This window comes from Durio zibethinus, chromosome 4, assembly GCF_047325235.1.
Source record: "Durio zibethinus cultivar Kanyao isolate XHJ-2024 chromosome 4, ASM4732523v1, whole genome shotgun sequence".
NCBI lineage: Eukaryota > Viridiplantae > Streptophyta > Magnoliopsida > Malvales > Malvaceae > Durio > Durio zibethinus.
In genome coordinates this window covers 5,419,582-5,436,697 of record NC_143165.1, presented here as the reverse complement: position 1 = coordinate 5,436,697, position 17,116 = coordinate 5,419,582, and the positions used below count along the sequence as shown (strand labels likewise).

At 28.3% G+C, this 17,116-nt stretch overlaps 1 pseudogene; it reads left to right on the top strand.

Moving 5' to 3' along the window:
* The first annotated feature begins 8,463 nt into the window (after positions 1–8,463).
* LOC111288132 (ethylene-responsive transcription factor ERF023 pseudogene) lies at positions 8,464–9,539 on the top strand (annotated as a pseudogene).
* Positions 9,540–17,116: the final 7,577 nt, after the last annotated feature.

Below are 17,116 nucleotides of genomic sequence, written 5' to 3'. Positions count from 1 at the left end.
TCTTTTTATATTATTTTTATATCGTATCACTGTATCATATTTTATATAATTAGATCTATTTAAAATATAATATTTAATAAATCTAAAATTTAAATCATAATACTTGTAATTTCTTTTCAATTCCCAAACTTAGATTGCGAGCATATAACCCCTTTTGTGAAAAAAAAGAAGAAAGTACAATATTAGAAAAATAGATAAAGCTCTTTGGATGGTAGGAGCCCATTTTGCAATTGGGTGTGAAGAGATGTGGAAATACATGTGCAGTCGTAAGAAGGCTCGGCGCTGATAATCAGTGGGCGGCCCGGCTACCATGCTTCCCTTCCCTCGTCTTCAAGTCCAAACCTTATATCGGAACAAAGATGTCAAGGGATAAAATATTTACGACTTTCAAAATATTTATATCCGAATTTGATTATTTATTAAAATATCTAAACTCAACAATTACTCAAATTTTATTTAAATCTAATTATAAAATATCTTAATTTTATTTAATCAGATCAAATAATTTTGAATATTCATTTATAAAATATGCATTACCATTTCTATATTGGATCGTCGATGATTAAATCCAAATCCATAAAAAATTTTGAAACTAAAATAATTTAAATACCATCATTTCGAAAGAAATTAAGAATAAGGCTATTTCACCCACCGTATAAAATGCTCTCCATTCGGTGTATCTCAACATAAAAACATTCTTCTAAATATTTTCTATATAATGAGTACTTCAAGTTTTTTTTTTTTAGAAAAAAAAAAGGAAATTATTTTTTTAATAAAAAATATCAAAAATTGAATCTAATTATCGAAATAAAAAATTTAATATTCTACCAATATATCATATAACTATTTGTGAAGATAAAACTTTAAAAAGCAAGATATTAATACATGGTATAAAATATATATTTTAATTTTTTTAATATCTTTATTAAAATTTTAATTTTTTATATCATTTTTATATTTTATTATTAAATCTTATTTTAAATTATCAAATATAACCAAAACTAAAATTTTTAATCGCTTCGCTTAAAAAATTAATTCAATTCAACAGTACCAAAGAGTCAAAAGCGGCAGTCCAGAGCCATCCACGATTTCCATTCACGTTTGATTGGAAGCCAAGTTAACGTCAACGCAGCGTCGATCAGTCTCGACAGCAGTCAATCCAATGTGGAAGCCGCAAAGATCTGAAACGCAGGTATATGTATGAGGATATCTACAGTGAGTTTTACAGCCATTTTCAGTTGATTTGTTAATTTAAAATATGATAAAAAATATAAAAATAATACTATTTAAATATTTACATATAAATTTAATAAAAAATATATATTTCATATATTTTATATTTATATGAATTATAATATATAATTTTTATATAAAATATTATATGAATATATAAATTATTAATATTTTATATTATATATACAATATAATTTTTAAATTTAATTGATAATTTAAAATATATCATACGATTTAAAAATAATAAAAAATTAAAAAATTAAAATTTTAATAAAAATTATATATTAATTAAATTAAATTAAAAATATTTTATATTTATATATAAAAATTATAATACATAATTTTTATATAAAATATAATATAAATATATGAATAATCGACTGGTTATTTGTCCATTTCAACGAAAAACAACCGTCAGGTTTTCAAACCATTCTCTGAAATTCAGAGGTGACGTTTGCCTTGAAAATGGAATGGGCCTTCAAGGGATGGTAAATTCAATTCGTACGAGCGTAGACTTTAAAAAAAGGACAAAAAAAAAAAAACTTCAAGTCATGGCAGTAGCTGAGTCAATAATTATCATAATAGAAATAAGATTCATTTAATTACAGAATAAAATTATTATTACATGTAATTTATGATTTAATTTAATTAATTTATATACTTATTTTTTAAAATTGATATTTAAAAAATTCAAAGTTTAAATTTTAATATTTATAATTTATAATTTTAATTTTTTATCAAAAAAATAAAAAGTATGTGTCAGCATAAAAATATATATTTTTAATGTTTCTAACCATCTTGAATAGATATGAAAAAAAAAAATTAAGAATCCAAAAATAAAATTATTCGAATAATATTTCAAATTAATAAGACACATCAAATCTTTGTTCTTAAATTGCGTTGTTTTACTCAAGGGTTTTCCTTTTTCGTATCATTTAGCAAAACTTTTATTTAATTTTAATTTGTTTAGATGATGAAATTAGTACTACAAATAATTAATTGATCAGATGTTGCCTACCTAGCTATAAAATTAGCAGTGCGCAGAAGCAGCTATGTAGGATTCACGTTTTCCATTTTTGCACTTAAATGTTAAATATATGAAGGGCAAATATTTTAAGTGCTTTTAATGGGATTGAGAAAATATTGAAAAAATTAAAAATTAATTTAAAATTATAATATTAGATTTGATTTGGATTAATTTTTTTATTTGATTTAATTTTAATTTTAATATTAAATATTTTAATTTAGTTAGAATTATGAAGTAAAAAAACAAAAAATATTTGAATCAAATTATATTTTTATATTTTTATAAAACAAAATAATTATTTTATATTTAATTTTATTTAAAATAATATGAAAATAATAACAAAAAATTTAATTTTCAAGATTCGGTGAACTGAACCAAATTAAATCAATAAAAATCAGTTTAATTTAAAAAATAAAATTGATTTAGATTCAAATCAAATTTTGAGAATTCAAAATATTATAAATTAGCTAGAATAAATAAACTTAATACGATCCAAACCATTATTATGCTAACTTTTGCTACTCCTTTAGCCTTCTGCCTAAAAGTCACAGTAAAGGAGGAGAAAAAGAACATATATATATATATGAAAGGGGAGATCACAGTGTAAATCTTTTTTATTTTTGCACAATTTTTTATATTAAATTTTAATAAATTTAAGTGATGAAAGAAACAAGTAAAAATTAAAAAAAAAATTAATTTCATCCATTAGTTCAATGGTTAAAAAATGGTAAAATTAAAAAAGGTTTAGTTTTATATGGTGTAAATTGATTCCTTTAAATAATGTACATACATATTAAGGATCAACTTACACTGATGTAAAACTAAAAGGTTTTACATATTTTTTAAACATAGATTTCAATAAATCTAAAAGATAAGTGAGATAAGTGAAAAGAGAAAAAGAAAGTTTAATCTCTTTTCTTGAATCTATTAAAATTAATAATTAAAAAATATATAAAACTTTTTTATATAAGTTGATCATATATATTTAAGAGGCACCAATGCTTCATCCTAATAAAATTGACCGTTACATTTATTTTGTTTGCTGATCTCCGCTTGAATATGATGGATTAATGGTAGTGTAATCACTTAATATTAAACTTGGCGATTTGAAGATTCGTGTAATATAAAATATTGATAAATTGTTATAGTCTTATGGACTCTATTACTTTGGTGGATGATGTTTTTCTATGAGTTAGATTACTCTATCAGACTAGTCCATAAACAAGGATTTTTGAGTTCGGATCTAACTTAAGAAATTAAATTATTAATAAAAATATTTGTTAATATAACTTTAATATATAAATATTAAAATATTGTTATTTTAATGTTTTTAATATTTTAATAAATATTTGAAAATTTCAAGTCTATTGGATCTTATAAACCAGGCCTTTAAAAGATTGACCAGACGAACTTGACCCAATCAATAGACACCCAGACGTGTTACTAAAATATAGATCATCTTAATTGGATGACCAAATAAAAATTTGCATTAATTCATGTTATCATATTTTTTTAACTCTATGATAAAATAGCTATAAAAATGATGAAAGGAAGTTGTGATAAAACATGATATTGTCTCATATATAGATTAAAATTGAAAAAAAAATGTGTATTTTAACCGTTGTTTGATTGTTTTAACCTTTTTATTTAAAGTTATTAAAATTAAAATTTTGATTATTAAAATTATAAATTCAATATTCAATCAAAATGATTTGATTATTTTAACTTTTAATTTAAGTACTATTATTTTTTGACATAATATGCAATAAATCCAATTCCTAATTTTTTTTTGTCACTTTGGTGAAATTGTTGTTGGATTATAGTGACTTATTTTGTGGGTTTTTTTTTTAAATAAGGAGATCTTAATAATATGAAAATAAAAAAAATTAAGAATATTAAAAATTAAAATTTTAGATTTATTAAATATATTTTAAAAATAATTATATAAAATAACTACACTAAACTCCAAAATTTCTCTGTGTTTGCCCAATGGGAAATCTTTCACACCATGAAGAAACAATGCTGAACTCTGAATTAATTGTTGAAAAGAGGCAGTCAAATCAAACATGTCAAATTGACTCTAGAAGATAGCTAATTCCGGCCGCTTTCTCCGTAATCCTAGCTTCCTCGTCTCAATTATTTGATGCAAGGTCTTACATTTTCCTAGCTTATAGCCTGTTTGGTATACTAATTTCTAGGGGCATAAAACGACACAGCAAATGATGGAAATTTTTTTAGTACGAAAATTTTCGGTAATTGATAGTTATTTTGAGTCGATTTTATGAAAAGGATAAATTGTTTAAAATTTATTTTTTCTACTTATAAAATTTGGAGTCGAAATTTTATTTAAAAAAATTAAAATTTTTATCATTTGAATCATCAAATATCGGTAATGATGAAAAAATTTATTCAAAGGAAAAGTTGTAAACAATTCTTACTCCCAACAAAATCAAAGAAAAGACATTATTACATTAGGAAAAGAAAAAAAAATTAAATTCGTTTTTATGGTCAATTTGGATTAGAGATGAAATTGATTTTTTTATATTAAAAACAATAATGGTGATGACATTAGTATTATTTTATATTGTAATATATGTTTAAATATAAATATAACGATTATAATAAAATTATATATATCAATTTATTGCTCTATCAAAAGTAATTAATTATCACAATGGAAACATTTTTTTTAATTCTACACTAAAACAATTGACTATCTTAAATAATAGGGCAGTCGATTGATCAAGGATTCAAAAAGATGTGGTTTTTCTTTTGGGGTTTGGAGCTATGTGGTTCATGGTCATCCGGGGCAGATTTGCAATCAAGATTCAATACAAGAAATGCCCATTTTCCATAATCATGTTTCAATTATATATATATATATATATATATGTCAATAGAATAAATAGAGTTTTGAGTGGCTTTGTGGCTAACCTACTTATATATCTTCTCCTAAAACATTGCCAATGAACAGCTTCTAACTTTAAACTGGAAAAAAAACTTGTGAACTAGATATTCACTTAACTGGATCATCGTTAGTAGTGTTATCGTTATTTTTATCATAAATAGCAACATCCGGTGAACTAGATCATCGTTAGTAGTGTTCTCGTTATTTTTGTCATAAATAACACCATTGGTGAAATAATTTTGATTTCTAGAATTTTGTAAGATTAGATGATTTAAAATTTAGTTCATTTAAGTTATTCAGTTATCTTTAAAAAAATATATTTAAAAAATTTGAACTTCGAATCTCAACATTTATAATTTTTTTTTTATTCTTAAATTTCGAATTTCTATGTAAATAAAAAAAAAATAAAAAAACCAGATTGTTAATGCCAATTATCCAAATTTCTTGGTATGCATTCTTTTAGGGAATCAAATGAGATAGAAGATGTATTGGTCAACGCACGAGTAGATAGAGAAGAATTTTCCATGGCTCGATGGTAATTGGTAATCTGTTTTAACAAGGGCTGTTTGCACTTTACTGCAGCAGTGCCCTGGTGGCATTTGGTTTTTTTTTTAAAGCTAAGTTTATTAAAGCAACCAAGAGGTTGCGAAGCTAACAAAAGTTAGTAAACAGAGTTTCGATACAATTAATAGAAGTAATACGAAACACTTAGATCAAATGTACGAATAAATCGATAGTACAGAAACAAAGATAAATTTCATGGCCACTTTTAATGAAAACACTACTAACAATGATCTAGTTAAGTGAATATAATACTGCATCTCAAAGTATCAAAAGATTCGTCAAAGCTCCTAAAGATAGTCATAAACTACTAATTGCTGACATTATCATCTCGTTCCTTTTGTTCAATTTCCATCAACTTGTTTTCGATGAGCTCTTCGTCACCTTTGTAAGACAGCCCATGACATTTTCCAAGTTCTCAAGTTTTAATACTGTCATCTCTATGTCAAGAGTTCATCCAATGTATATTATTGTCAAAGTTAATGATGGAGTTTATCAATCTATAATCAAGTTGATTGAATGTTGATTAGAAAGTTTCCAACCAAAAACAAACTCAAAAATGAGAATGGACAGCAAATGGTCATCATCTCTACCAATCTAACATGCAAGATTTCATGTTAAAATTAAAAACATAAACGAATTGAATATGAATAAAATTTATTATATTTGTAATTTATTTGTTCAATTAATAAAATTTAAAACTTTGTACATGATAATTTATTAAATTTGATAAATAAATAAAAATTGACCTATCTATGAATTGTTCATTTAATTTTTTTTATTTATAATTTTAAATTATAAATAATTTAAATATGAATAAATTTTATTATATTCATAATTTTTTTAATTAATGAATTTAAAAATATTATTAATAATCATTTATTAAATTTAATATAAAAATAAATAAACAAAAATCAAATTTATTCATAAACTATTTGTTTACTCAATTCGTCTACAATCATCGTTAAAATCAAGCTTATAAACGTAGGTAAAGCCTTAAAGAACCTATAAAAAAAATCACATCAACAGAGCCCTAAAGGAAAACGAAAAGTAGTCATATCATTCTGGTGGTCAAGTCTCCACCACGTGAAAGTGTGAACCATCCCCTGAGCCTACACGACAGAAACCCTTCTTTCAAGAGCCCTACCCGTTTTGGAGCCTATTTGACAATGAGTAAACGTGAATGGGTAGGTCGGTCATTGTCATGCCAGTTTGTCGATGCTCGACCACTCGTGGTAGCTAGGAGACAGAAACCATGCATCAACAGTGGCGTATATAAATTGCGAAGTAAGGTACCCATGATAGTAAAAAAAATTTGAAAATTAAATATCCTCAAAAAAAATTTTATAAATATCTCTAAGATTGAAAAATAAAAAAATTAAAAAAATTTTCTTAGATACTTTCAAAAATTTTTCATAAATATTATTGTTATCAATAAAATTAAAAAATCTGTAAATAAATTATATATATTTTATAACTATACATCTTTTAATAAAATTTTGAATTTATCACTTAGTCCCGATCATTGCAGGGCGCCTACATCTTCCTTTACTAATCATTACTTCATGGCTATTCTCGAGGGAACAACAGTCTACTTCCTTTTTTTTTTTTTTTGTAATTTTAACTCGAATATAAAATGTTAGTTAAAAATGATAATAATAATTAATAGAATTGTTACTTTTATACATTGACAATTAAGTTTTTAAATTCTAGAAATATATTTAAAATATTACTATATAATCTATTTAACTATTATAAAAATTTTATTAATTAATGAATATATCTTAATAGAACGCATGCCAATATTTTAATCTAGATCGTGAATTTAAAAACTTTAGAAACGTTTATAAGATATTAAGCATTTATTTTAAAATTAATTGATAATAGGTAAATAAACTTAACTTAAATATAAAATCATAATAAATTTAATATTCATTAAATATGGGATAATTTCACTTTAAGAAGCTTTTATTAAGTATAGACAAAAGCAAAAGTCTATTATGTGACATACTCATAAAAAATATAAATACAAAACAGAATTTCGGCTCTTATAATTAAGCGTCAAACTTAAGATTAATTATAATAGGGATTAAATTTGAATATAAAATTATAAAAATTTTAATATTTAAAAATATAAGATAATACTATTTTAATGTAAGATAATTTTTGGCTACAGAGTATAAAAAGCCTTTAAACTATAATTTTAAAAAAATCATCCAAGCTCTTTTTTTTCTTTTTTATTTCATTGAGTTGGTCTTTTCAATATTTATTTGCATCCAATTAAATCCTTATTTGAATAAAAAATTAATATCGTTGATTATTTTTTCAATTAAGATAAAATTTTATGTAATATTAATAAAATAGATAAAAATTTATCACATGATACAATTAATATATGTGAAAATTAAATAAAATAATTTTTTCCTTCTTTATTTTCTCTGTTTTTCTCTCTTTCTAAAATCTTTTTAAAGATTCAATTGGTTGTTGTTTGGGGATTGATTGATTAATTTTATCACATGATTAGATTTCGTTCATTTTAGAGTTCAATTGAATCAAAATAAAAGGTAAAAAATTTAATTGAATACAATAAAATATTAAAAATTTAAATGATAATTAAATTATAATTCAAATACATTTTAATCCTCTAACAATAATTTTTTTTAACCAAGATTCCAAGAATAACACAAATATATAGTATTGCTCTTTCACTAAAATCTTCATCAGTTGAGGGAAGTGATAATAAATAAATTTTTTTTTTACTACAATTATTTTTATTCTCTTTTTAGGAAGCTTAACGTGCTTGAATGTCTCACAAAGGACATTCGTCACTGTTTACTATGGGCATTCCTGTAATTTTACTTACCGTTGTAGTTTCCATCAACGCAAATATAAATGCCGACGACACACGCAAAGCCAACGGTTCTAATGTAATGGAGCAACCACCATTCACTGAAGATGAATTGAACACCTCCACCACCGAAACTCACCCGAAACATGCCTCCAACCGAGGCGGCACGCGGCATCCTGTCTACCGGGGTGTCCGGAAAAGGCGTTGGGGCAAATGGGTGTCGGAAATTAGAGAGCCACGCAAAAAGTCACGCATTTGGCTTGGCTCATTCCCAGTGCCAGAAATGGCCGCTAAAGCCTATGATGTAGCGGCGTTTTGCTTAAGGGGACGTAAAGCGCAACTAAATTTCCCAGACGAGGTGGAGGATTTACCTACACCGCCAACGTGTACGGCTAGAGATATTCAGGCTGCAGCTGCAAAGGCGGCGCATTCATCAGTTTCGTCGGCAAAAAGTGATCAAGTATCATCCAATGACGGATATGGGGATGGGCATGGTAGTGACGATTTTTGGGGCGAAATTGAGATGCCAGATTGATAAATAATGGGTGCCAATGGAATTCTTGCGAGTGGACATTCACCGGCGACTCGTCCTGGCTAGAAGGAGAGGCTCAGCAACAGCAACAGTTCTTGGCATGGCTCTGATGCGTATTTGTTGCGTTGCGTTGTAAAGAGAACTTCATAAATGTTTCACCAACCTTTCGTCAACGCTCTTTATGTGTTTATTTTGGCATTATATATTGCTTTAAGTTTTGTGGTATGGCACACAATTTGGCTACGTAAGGTGCACCTGGTTTCCATTTAATTCACTGCTCCTTCGACTTGTAGGCTTCAAATCGAGTCGATTTATAAAATTTTGATTATGTTTTAACTAAGAAGCGGAAGAGCGATGATTTTATTACAAAGGTAGCAGCAGTCTGATAATAAGAAAAGAGGTAGTAATTACTAAGATTTGAATTCTAAATTTGTCGAAAGCAATCTGTGATTTTATGAACTGAGAAGTTATATCTTGAATTCAATTAATAATAAATCTAAAATTTTTTTTAAGACTATCTACTTATAATATATATAAAAAATAGTCTACAAATTTGCTAATTTTATTGACGGAAATGATGTGCACGGAAAATTTTTGGAAATGTCCAAAGAATGTTTTAAGTTAAATATTAGTAATTTGCATTAGCAATTGATTACTATATCATTTATTTGATTTTTACTAATTTACAAATATGGCCTTAAGGGGTATATTTTAAATTTATAATAATATAAATAATGGGACAGTTTTGTTTCAAATGTTTGGAAGGGAATGACTCAAATAAGTTTTTTTTTTTTTTTTTTTTTTTGAGGCGGTCTTTTAATAAGTGGTTTAAGATGCAAGTTACACTACTCTTAGGGTATGGTAAAACAATTAAAAAGATGAACATATATATATATATATATATATCCTTCAATCCCCATTGTGAAGTTAAAATATTTATTATAAGTATATAAAAAATAAGCTTTTTATTAGGTAGTAACTTAAAAGCATTTGAGATTCAATCGAAACCTAATTTTTTGTATTTGAAATTGTTAGGATCGGAAATACAGTTACTAAAACTAAAAGTTTAATACTTTACCCATAGATCACACAGTTATTGACAATCAAGTTATTTTATTGTCAACTAAAAAATCAATTTTTTTATATTTGATATCATCAAAAAATAAATTTAATTACTAAAATTAAGAATTCAGCATTTTATTAAGATGTTATTAGCACCGCTAAATCAACTTCAATTTCATGGGTATTTGAAATGTATATATATATATATATATATATATATATATATTGTTTTGGACCTCACATCTAAACAAACAAATATATACCAAACCTCGTAGTCTAAGACAAACCTCAGTTCTGGTTTCACTTCACTGTCACCACAACAAGACTGCATGTGATATTCATGTTGGTACTAGATATAAACATCGAAGAATACGACAGACTGATCAGTTTTGAAACTATTGGATACTAAGAATCTTAATACAAAACAAAAACATCACTGTGTTTTTATTAAGCAAATGATGTGAGGTTCTTTTATTTTGAAAAACATCAAGAAATTTTGAGTTGGAATCTTCTTCAATTTCATACAAAAGGAAAAAAAAAACAGTAAGTTTCTAATGAAATTTCAAATTCAGATACCTTATTTGTTAAACATCCAAGGGTTTTGACATTTATATATTTTGGAAATTTTTGAGATGATGAAATGGAATAAAAAATAATTCACATCCATACATCAATCTAATTGATTATTTATGATAAATTGAAGAATATTTTTTTTATATTTTTTTAAAAGTTCATGATCGGATTCTAAAGCGAGCATTAATCGATTATAATCAATTTAATTAATTTTTGAATTTTTAAGATTGAACCGATCGAATGCTCTCATATGATATCACTAACAGCAATGATCTTTTCGTTTCACATGATTAACTGTAATTCAGTACAAAATCATTGGATTAGCTAACAAAACCAAGAGAATACGAATAATTTGTTTTTCTTATATGAAGAGATTAAATGTAATGTCAAATTTGTACTCAAACTTGTTAACTTGTACAAATCAAATTTTCTTATTCAATTGAGGGAAATTCAGGTGCCTTTGAATACTCCTAATATGTTTAAGCCTATTAATTAACTTAGAAATCTATATCCACAGGTGATGTCTAAATGATAGGCTAGCATTAATGGCTAAACTTTTCCTATTGCTTTTCTTTAAACTTGTTTAAAGTTTAAACTATGAAAGTATAAATAGTAGAGGTATGAATATTAGTACATTGAAAAGAACCTGTTGTATATGTGTTAATGGCAACTGTGCAATTTTGTTGGAAATGAAAGAAAATAAAAGAAGAATTTAGTTAAGATAAATTTTGGAAGCTTTCTTAAGAATAATAGTTTTTCACTAGGTGCAAAATGATTACAAGAAACGTTGTTCTTAGGATAAAATGCCCAAGAAGAAGAAGAAGAAGATGATGATTGTACTTCTAGTTCTTTTTTGAACTTTCTTAAACTATGAATCAAAAAATAGAGTGAAAGAAGAGAAATTCTAAATTTTAATTTGAAATAATGTAAAGATGTATGAAAATGAGTGTTTAAGGAAGTATTTATAGGTCACAAAAGATATCTTAAATGTTGTTTTATGAATGGACACCATTTGAATGAAGTAACATCTTTTTTGGATTGAAAGAATATGTCCAACGTATTTATTTTTTGAATTTTCAACAGGAAAAGTCGACTGTTTAACAAGGACAGTTGATTACTTTAAACATTTTATAGAAACAGAAACCCAGATTCTGTTAGGTACTTGATTGCTCTTCATGGCAATTGATTGCCCAATGCAATATGGGAAAGAGCAGTCGACTGCTCTCAAGTATAGTTGACTACTTTTTCAAACAAAATGTAAGATTTTGTTCAGTCTTTTAGGCAGTCGATTTCCTTGTGGCATAATTAGTATGAGTAGTCAATTGCCCTTTAAGGCAGACAACTGCTTTGCTAAAATATAATGCAAGCATTTGGATGCCATCTCTTCGAAAGTCGATTGCCCACTTTTTTGGGTAAGGTTGTCGACTGCTTCTTAGGCGAGTCGACTGTTCTTCTGAAACAAAAAATCATTCAAACTTCCTATACATGAGTAATTGTTAGGGCAGTCAGTTGTTTAGGAGTAGTTTCTAGGGTAATTGGCTCGCTCAAGAGAAGTTGCTAGGGTAATCGACTGCTCAGTCAGTTGCCCCCTTAATACTTCATTCTAAATGCTTTTGAACATTATTTTCAACACACATTCAATCTATATGCTTTAAAACAATGTTCTTAGTTAGAAAACATTATTCTTTGGTGATATATACAACAATCTCCACTTAATTCTAAAGAAATACAAATGCTTATACAACTTAAAGAAAACGCAATTTTGGTTTTTATACAAAGTGTATGTCTAAAAGTTGTTGGGAAAAACAACAATACCTACGCGCAGCAACCGCACACAAAATAACAAGTTCAAATCAAGAATAAAAACACACAAATATATTTGGTTCAGCCCAACTCAAAATGGCCTACTCCAAACCAAATCCACTATCAAATAAATCTTTACAATTGTGAGACTTTTAGAATGAGAAAAGTCTCCTAAAACTCCTTACTCAAAACTTAACCCAAAACCCAATTACACCCTTTAATAGCCTACTCACTTAGCTATTCTCTTGGTGTCTAACTCTCTGGGGTTACTAAACTAAAACTAAAACATCTTATTTATAGGGGTGAAACCCTTTATACCTTTACTAAACTCCCGATGTGGGATACAAGACAAATTCAAACTTACTTAACTTTCGATGTGGGATTCTGAGATTCAAGGCAAATCCCAACAAATCCTCCCTTGACTTGAATCTTCAAACACTTCAACAGTATCTGCAAAGCTAACATGCTTACCTTTCTTCTTTTCTTTCATCACAGGCATTCCAGCAACTGAGCCTCCATCAAACATGTACAAGTGATTGACCATATTCCCTTGTAAAATCACACTATCATTCTTATACACTTTCAACCAATCATTACTACCATAAAATGTGTATCCCCGAGAAGATAACTCACCTAAAGCAATCAAATTGTAGTGACAATTTGGTACATACCTTACATGACGAAGTGTCCTAATAACACCATTGTGAGATCTAAGGCGAACACTCCCAATGCCTTGAATCTGCACCTTTTCTTTGTTAGCAATCACAATATCCCCATACTTTTCATTCTCATTCAACTCCACAAAGCAGCTCCTATCATTGCAAACATGAACTGTAGCAGCTGAATCTAAAACCCAACCTTTGTCACTTTTCAAAGTCTGGGTCTCATCCACACAAGTTGTCAAAACAACATCATCATCATCAGACAAAATAGCAGCAGTATCACTCTTTTCTTCATCTGATTTCTTCTCATCATTCGCCCTTTTGAAAGCAGCCATATCCCTTCTCAGCTTCCTGCAGCGCACTTGGATATGTCCCTTCTTACCACAATAATAACATTCTACATCACTGTAATCTCTGTCTCTTGACTTGGATCTCCATCTCGATCCATCAATCCTCTTTTGAGTCATCCCTCGATCAAAACCCTCTACAGCTAGTGTACTCCCCCCAGGTGATGAGTTCTGAGCTCCCATAAACCTTTCATTCTCACGCAACAAGGCAGTCACATCATCCAACTTCAAAGTAGACCTGCCTACCAACACAGTCTGAACTAAAGGCCTATAAGACTTGGGCAAAGATGACAACAAAATTAAAGCCTTCTCTTCATTTTTTAACTCATCAACAGAAATCGCTAACAATTGAGAAACCAATTTATTAAATTCATTCAGGTGATTATGAAGACTCATACCTTCTTCCATCTTCAGAGAATACAGATCCATCTTCAAACATAATCTATTAGTCAACGACTTCGAAGCATAAATACCTTCAAGCTTATCCCACAAACTCTTCGGAGTACTCTCAGTCAACACACTGTACTTTACTTCTGGAGCTAACGCCAATCTAATAGTACTAACAGCCTTCTTCTGAATCCTATTCCAATTAGCATCAGACATTCCCTCAGGCTTACTACTCTCTAATGCTTGATCCAACCCTTGTTGTACTAACAGATCTTGAATCGTACTTTGCCATAACATAAAATTACTCTTTCCATCAAATAACGGAATCTCAAACTTAGGCATAGACATACCAGACATACCTTCTTCAGACATCTTCAAATACTGCTTCACGATCTCTTGGACCCACAAACCTCGAACCTCGAACCTGGAACCTCGCTCTGATACCACTTGTTGGGAAACACCACAGCTCTGATACCACTTGTTGGGAAATATCACAGCTCTGATACCATTTGTTGGGCTAAAAGCCTCCAATCCAATCACACCAACGGAAGCGAAATCAAACAATAAATCAAACACACAAGAGACAACAATTTAACGTGGTTCGGTCCAACTGACCTACATCCACGGATGAGAAACAAGATCCACTAGTTGTAGAGAATTACAAACTTACATCAAATCATCAACCTCACTCAACAATCAATACTCATAAGACACTCTCAATCTCATCTAGTCCTATTGAGTATTCTCAACCCAAACAAACACAAACTCAAACCCTTGTGCACCCTTTCAACATAACCAAACACATATCCATATGCTCTCATACACCATACCTATTTGGACCCTCTCAATCTTCTCTAATCCACTCACAAACAAACATACACACCCATAAGACGTAGAACCCCAATACTCTTATGGGGTGTCTATCCCACAAAACCCTACAACTCTCTTACATCTTTTTCTCATATCTAACCTTGTAGAGACTTCACCTATTTATAACCATACAAACTTGCCCATTAAGAATCCATCTCCTCTTAGAATTCTTCTTCTGTAAGTTAAACTTGCCTATTAAGAATCCCTTTCTTTTTAGAATTCTTCTCTTGCAAGTCAAACTTACCTATTAAGAATCCTCTTTCTCTTAGAATTCTTCTTTTGCAAGTCTTCTTGTCCATCAAGCAATATTTGAAAAATCTCAAACAAATCTCTAACAAATCTCAAACAAATCTCTTATGGGATTTGAGTCAATATTTCCAACAATCTCCACCTTGACTCAAATTCCATCAATCATCTATCTTCATGCTAGACATGCTTGGCTCCACCTGCAATGAAAGTCTCACAATCATCTTCTCTTCTCTTGTGTCTTCACGCTTCATACAAACTAATCCTCAATCTTCAAAACTTAAACTTTTCTCTTGAATCGAGCTTTTCTAAGCTTATTTTTTCCCATGTCTCAAACCAAGCTCTTTCCATATCTCGAACTGTCAACTATTCTCATGTCTCGAACCATCGGTTCTTTCTACATCTTGAATCTTTAACTCTTCTCACGTTTTGAATCTTCAGCTCTGATACCACTTGTTGGGAAAAACAACAATACCTACGCGCAGCAACCGCACACAAAATAACAAGTTCAAATCAAGAATAAAAACACACAAATATATTTGGTTCGGCCCAACTCAAAATGGCCTACTCCAAACCAAATCCACTATCAAATAAATCTTTACAATTGTGAGACTTTTAGAATGAGAAAAGTCTCCTAAAACTCCTTACTCAAAACTTAACCCAAAACCCAATTACACCCTTTAATAGCCTACTCACTTAGCTATTCTCTTGGTGTCTAACTCTCTGGGGTTACTAAACTAAAACTAAAACATCTTATTTATAGGGGTGAAACCCTTTATACCTTTACTAAACTCCCGATGTGGGATACAAGACAAATTCAAACTTACTTAACTTTCGATGTGGGATTCTGAGATTCAAGGCAAATCCCAACAAAAGTGACCATCAGTTGAACCTTTAGATTTAATATGAGACACAATGAAACATATTCACACTTTACATTGGTTCAAAAGTTTCTCCAAGAGTAGCACAATTCATTACATGGGCTTTACTAGTTCTTGTGTTAGCAAGTACTCTAGGATTAACCGAAAGTCCATAAAAAGTGAGCTCTCACTTTTTTACTTGCATTGGAAGACTTATCTAATGTGTTCCACAACCTCTTTTTTTTACTCAACACTTTCTCAAATAAGCTGTAAGTTTATCAAGGACTTATGTCCAACCAATTATTTGGATTATAATGCATCTAGATGTCATAACATATAAATCCGAAAATCTATTGCTAGATCTGACTTTGAGGGGGGGTTGCCAACTATCTTTTTTTTGTTTAAATGCAATTGGTCATTTAATTGAATTTGTCCCATTTTAAATAAATATCTCAAGTTTGATTTAGGTATTTTTAAAAGGTAGATTTATGTTTGACTAAGTCCAATAGTATGGTTACATATGAGGAATGTTATAGCATCATTATATCACCCACCAAAAGGATGGTACCAGCTTGATTTTGTGTTATCCAAAAGCCTAAAAAACTTACCAAGTAATTTAATATCGAAAATTATCTTTAAATTATTCTAATAAGTTGGTAATAATTCAAAAACATCACTTCATCTTAAGAGTATTCAAATAGACTATTTGTAACATTTTGAGGAGGCTTTGTCGTCGGATTCATTAACATATTTTTTAAAAAATCATTTTTTAAAAAAATCAATAAATAAAATCTTTCAATTGTTTGGTAAGATTCTATATCAATGCATATCATTCAATCATTTGGTGATATTTTTATTTAAAAACCTTTTTTAAAAATAAAAGTCATTAAATCTTTCCATAGTTTGATAAAATTTAACAGAAATTTGAATTCTCCAATCGTTTGGTAGGATTGAAAAATTATTTTTTTAAAAAATTATTAAGTGCTCCAATCGTTTGATAGAACTTAAATTAAAATTTTTAAACCTATAAAAATCTTCCAATAGTTTAGTAGGAATTATGAATTTATTACAAAATTTATTTTAAATATGCATAAAACAAGAAAAAGAAACAACTAAGTAACATAAATAGATATACAAGTAAAGAAGAAAAAAAATAGAAATTACCAAATAAATTGGGCTACAATTGATTCCAAAGCA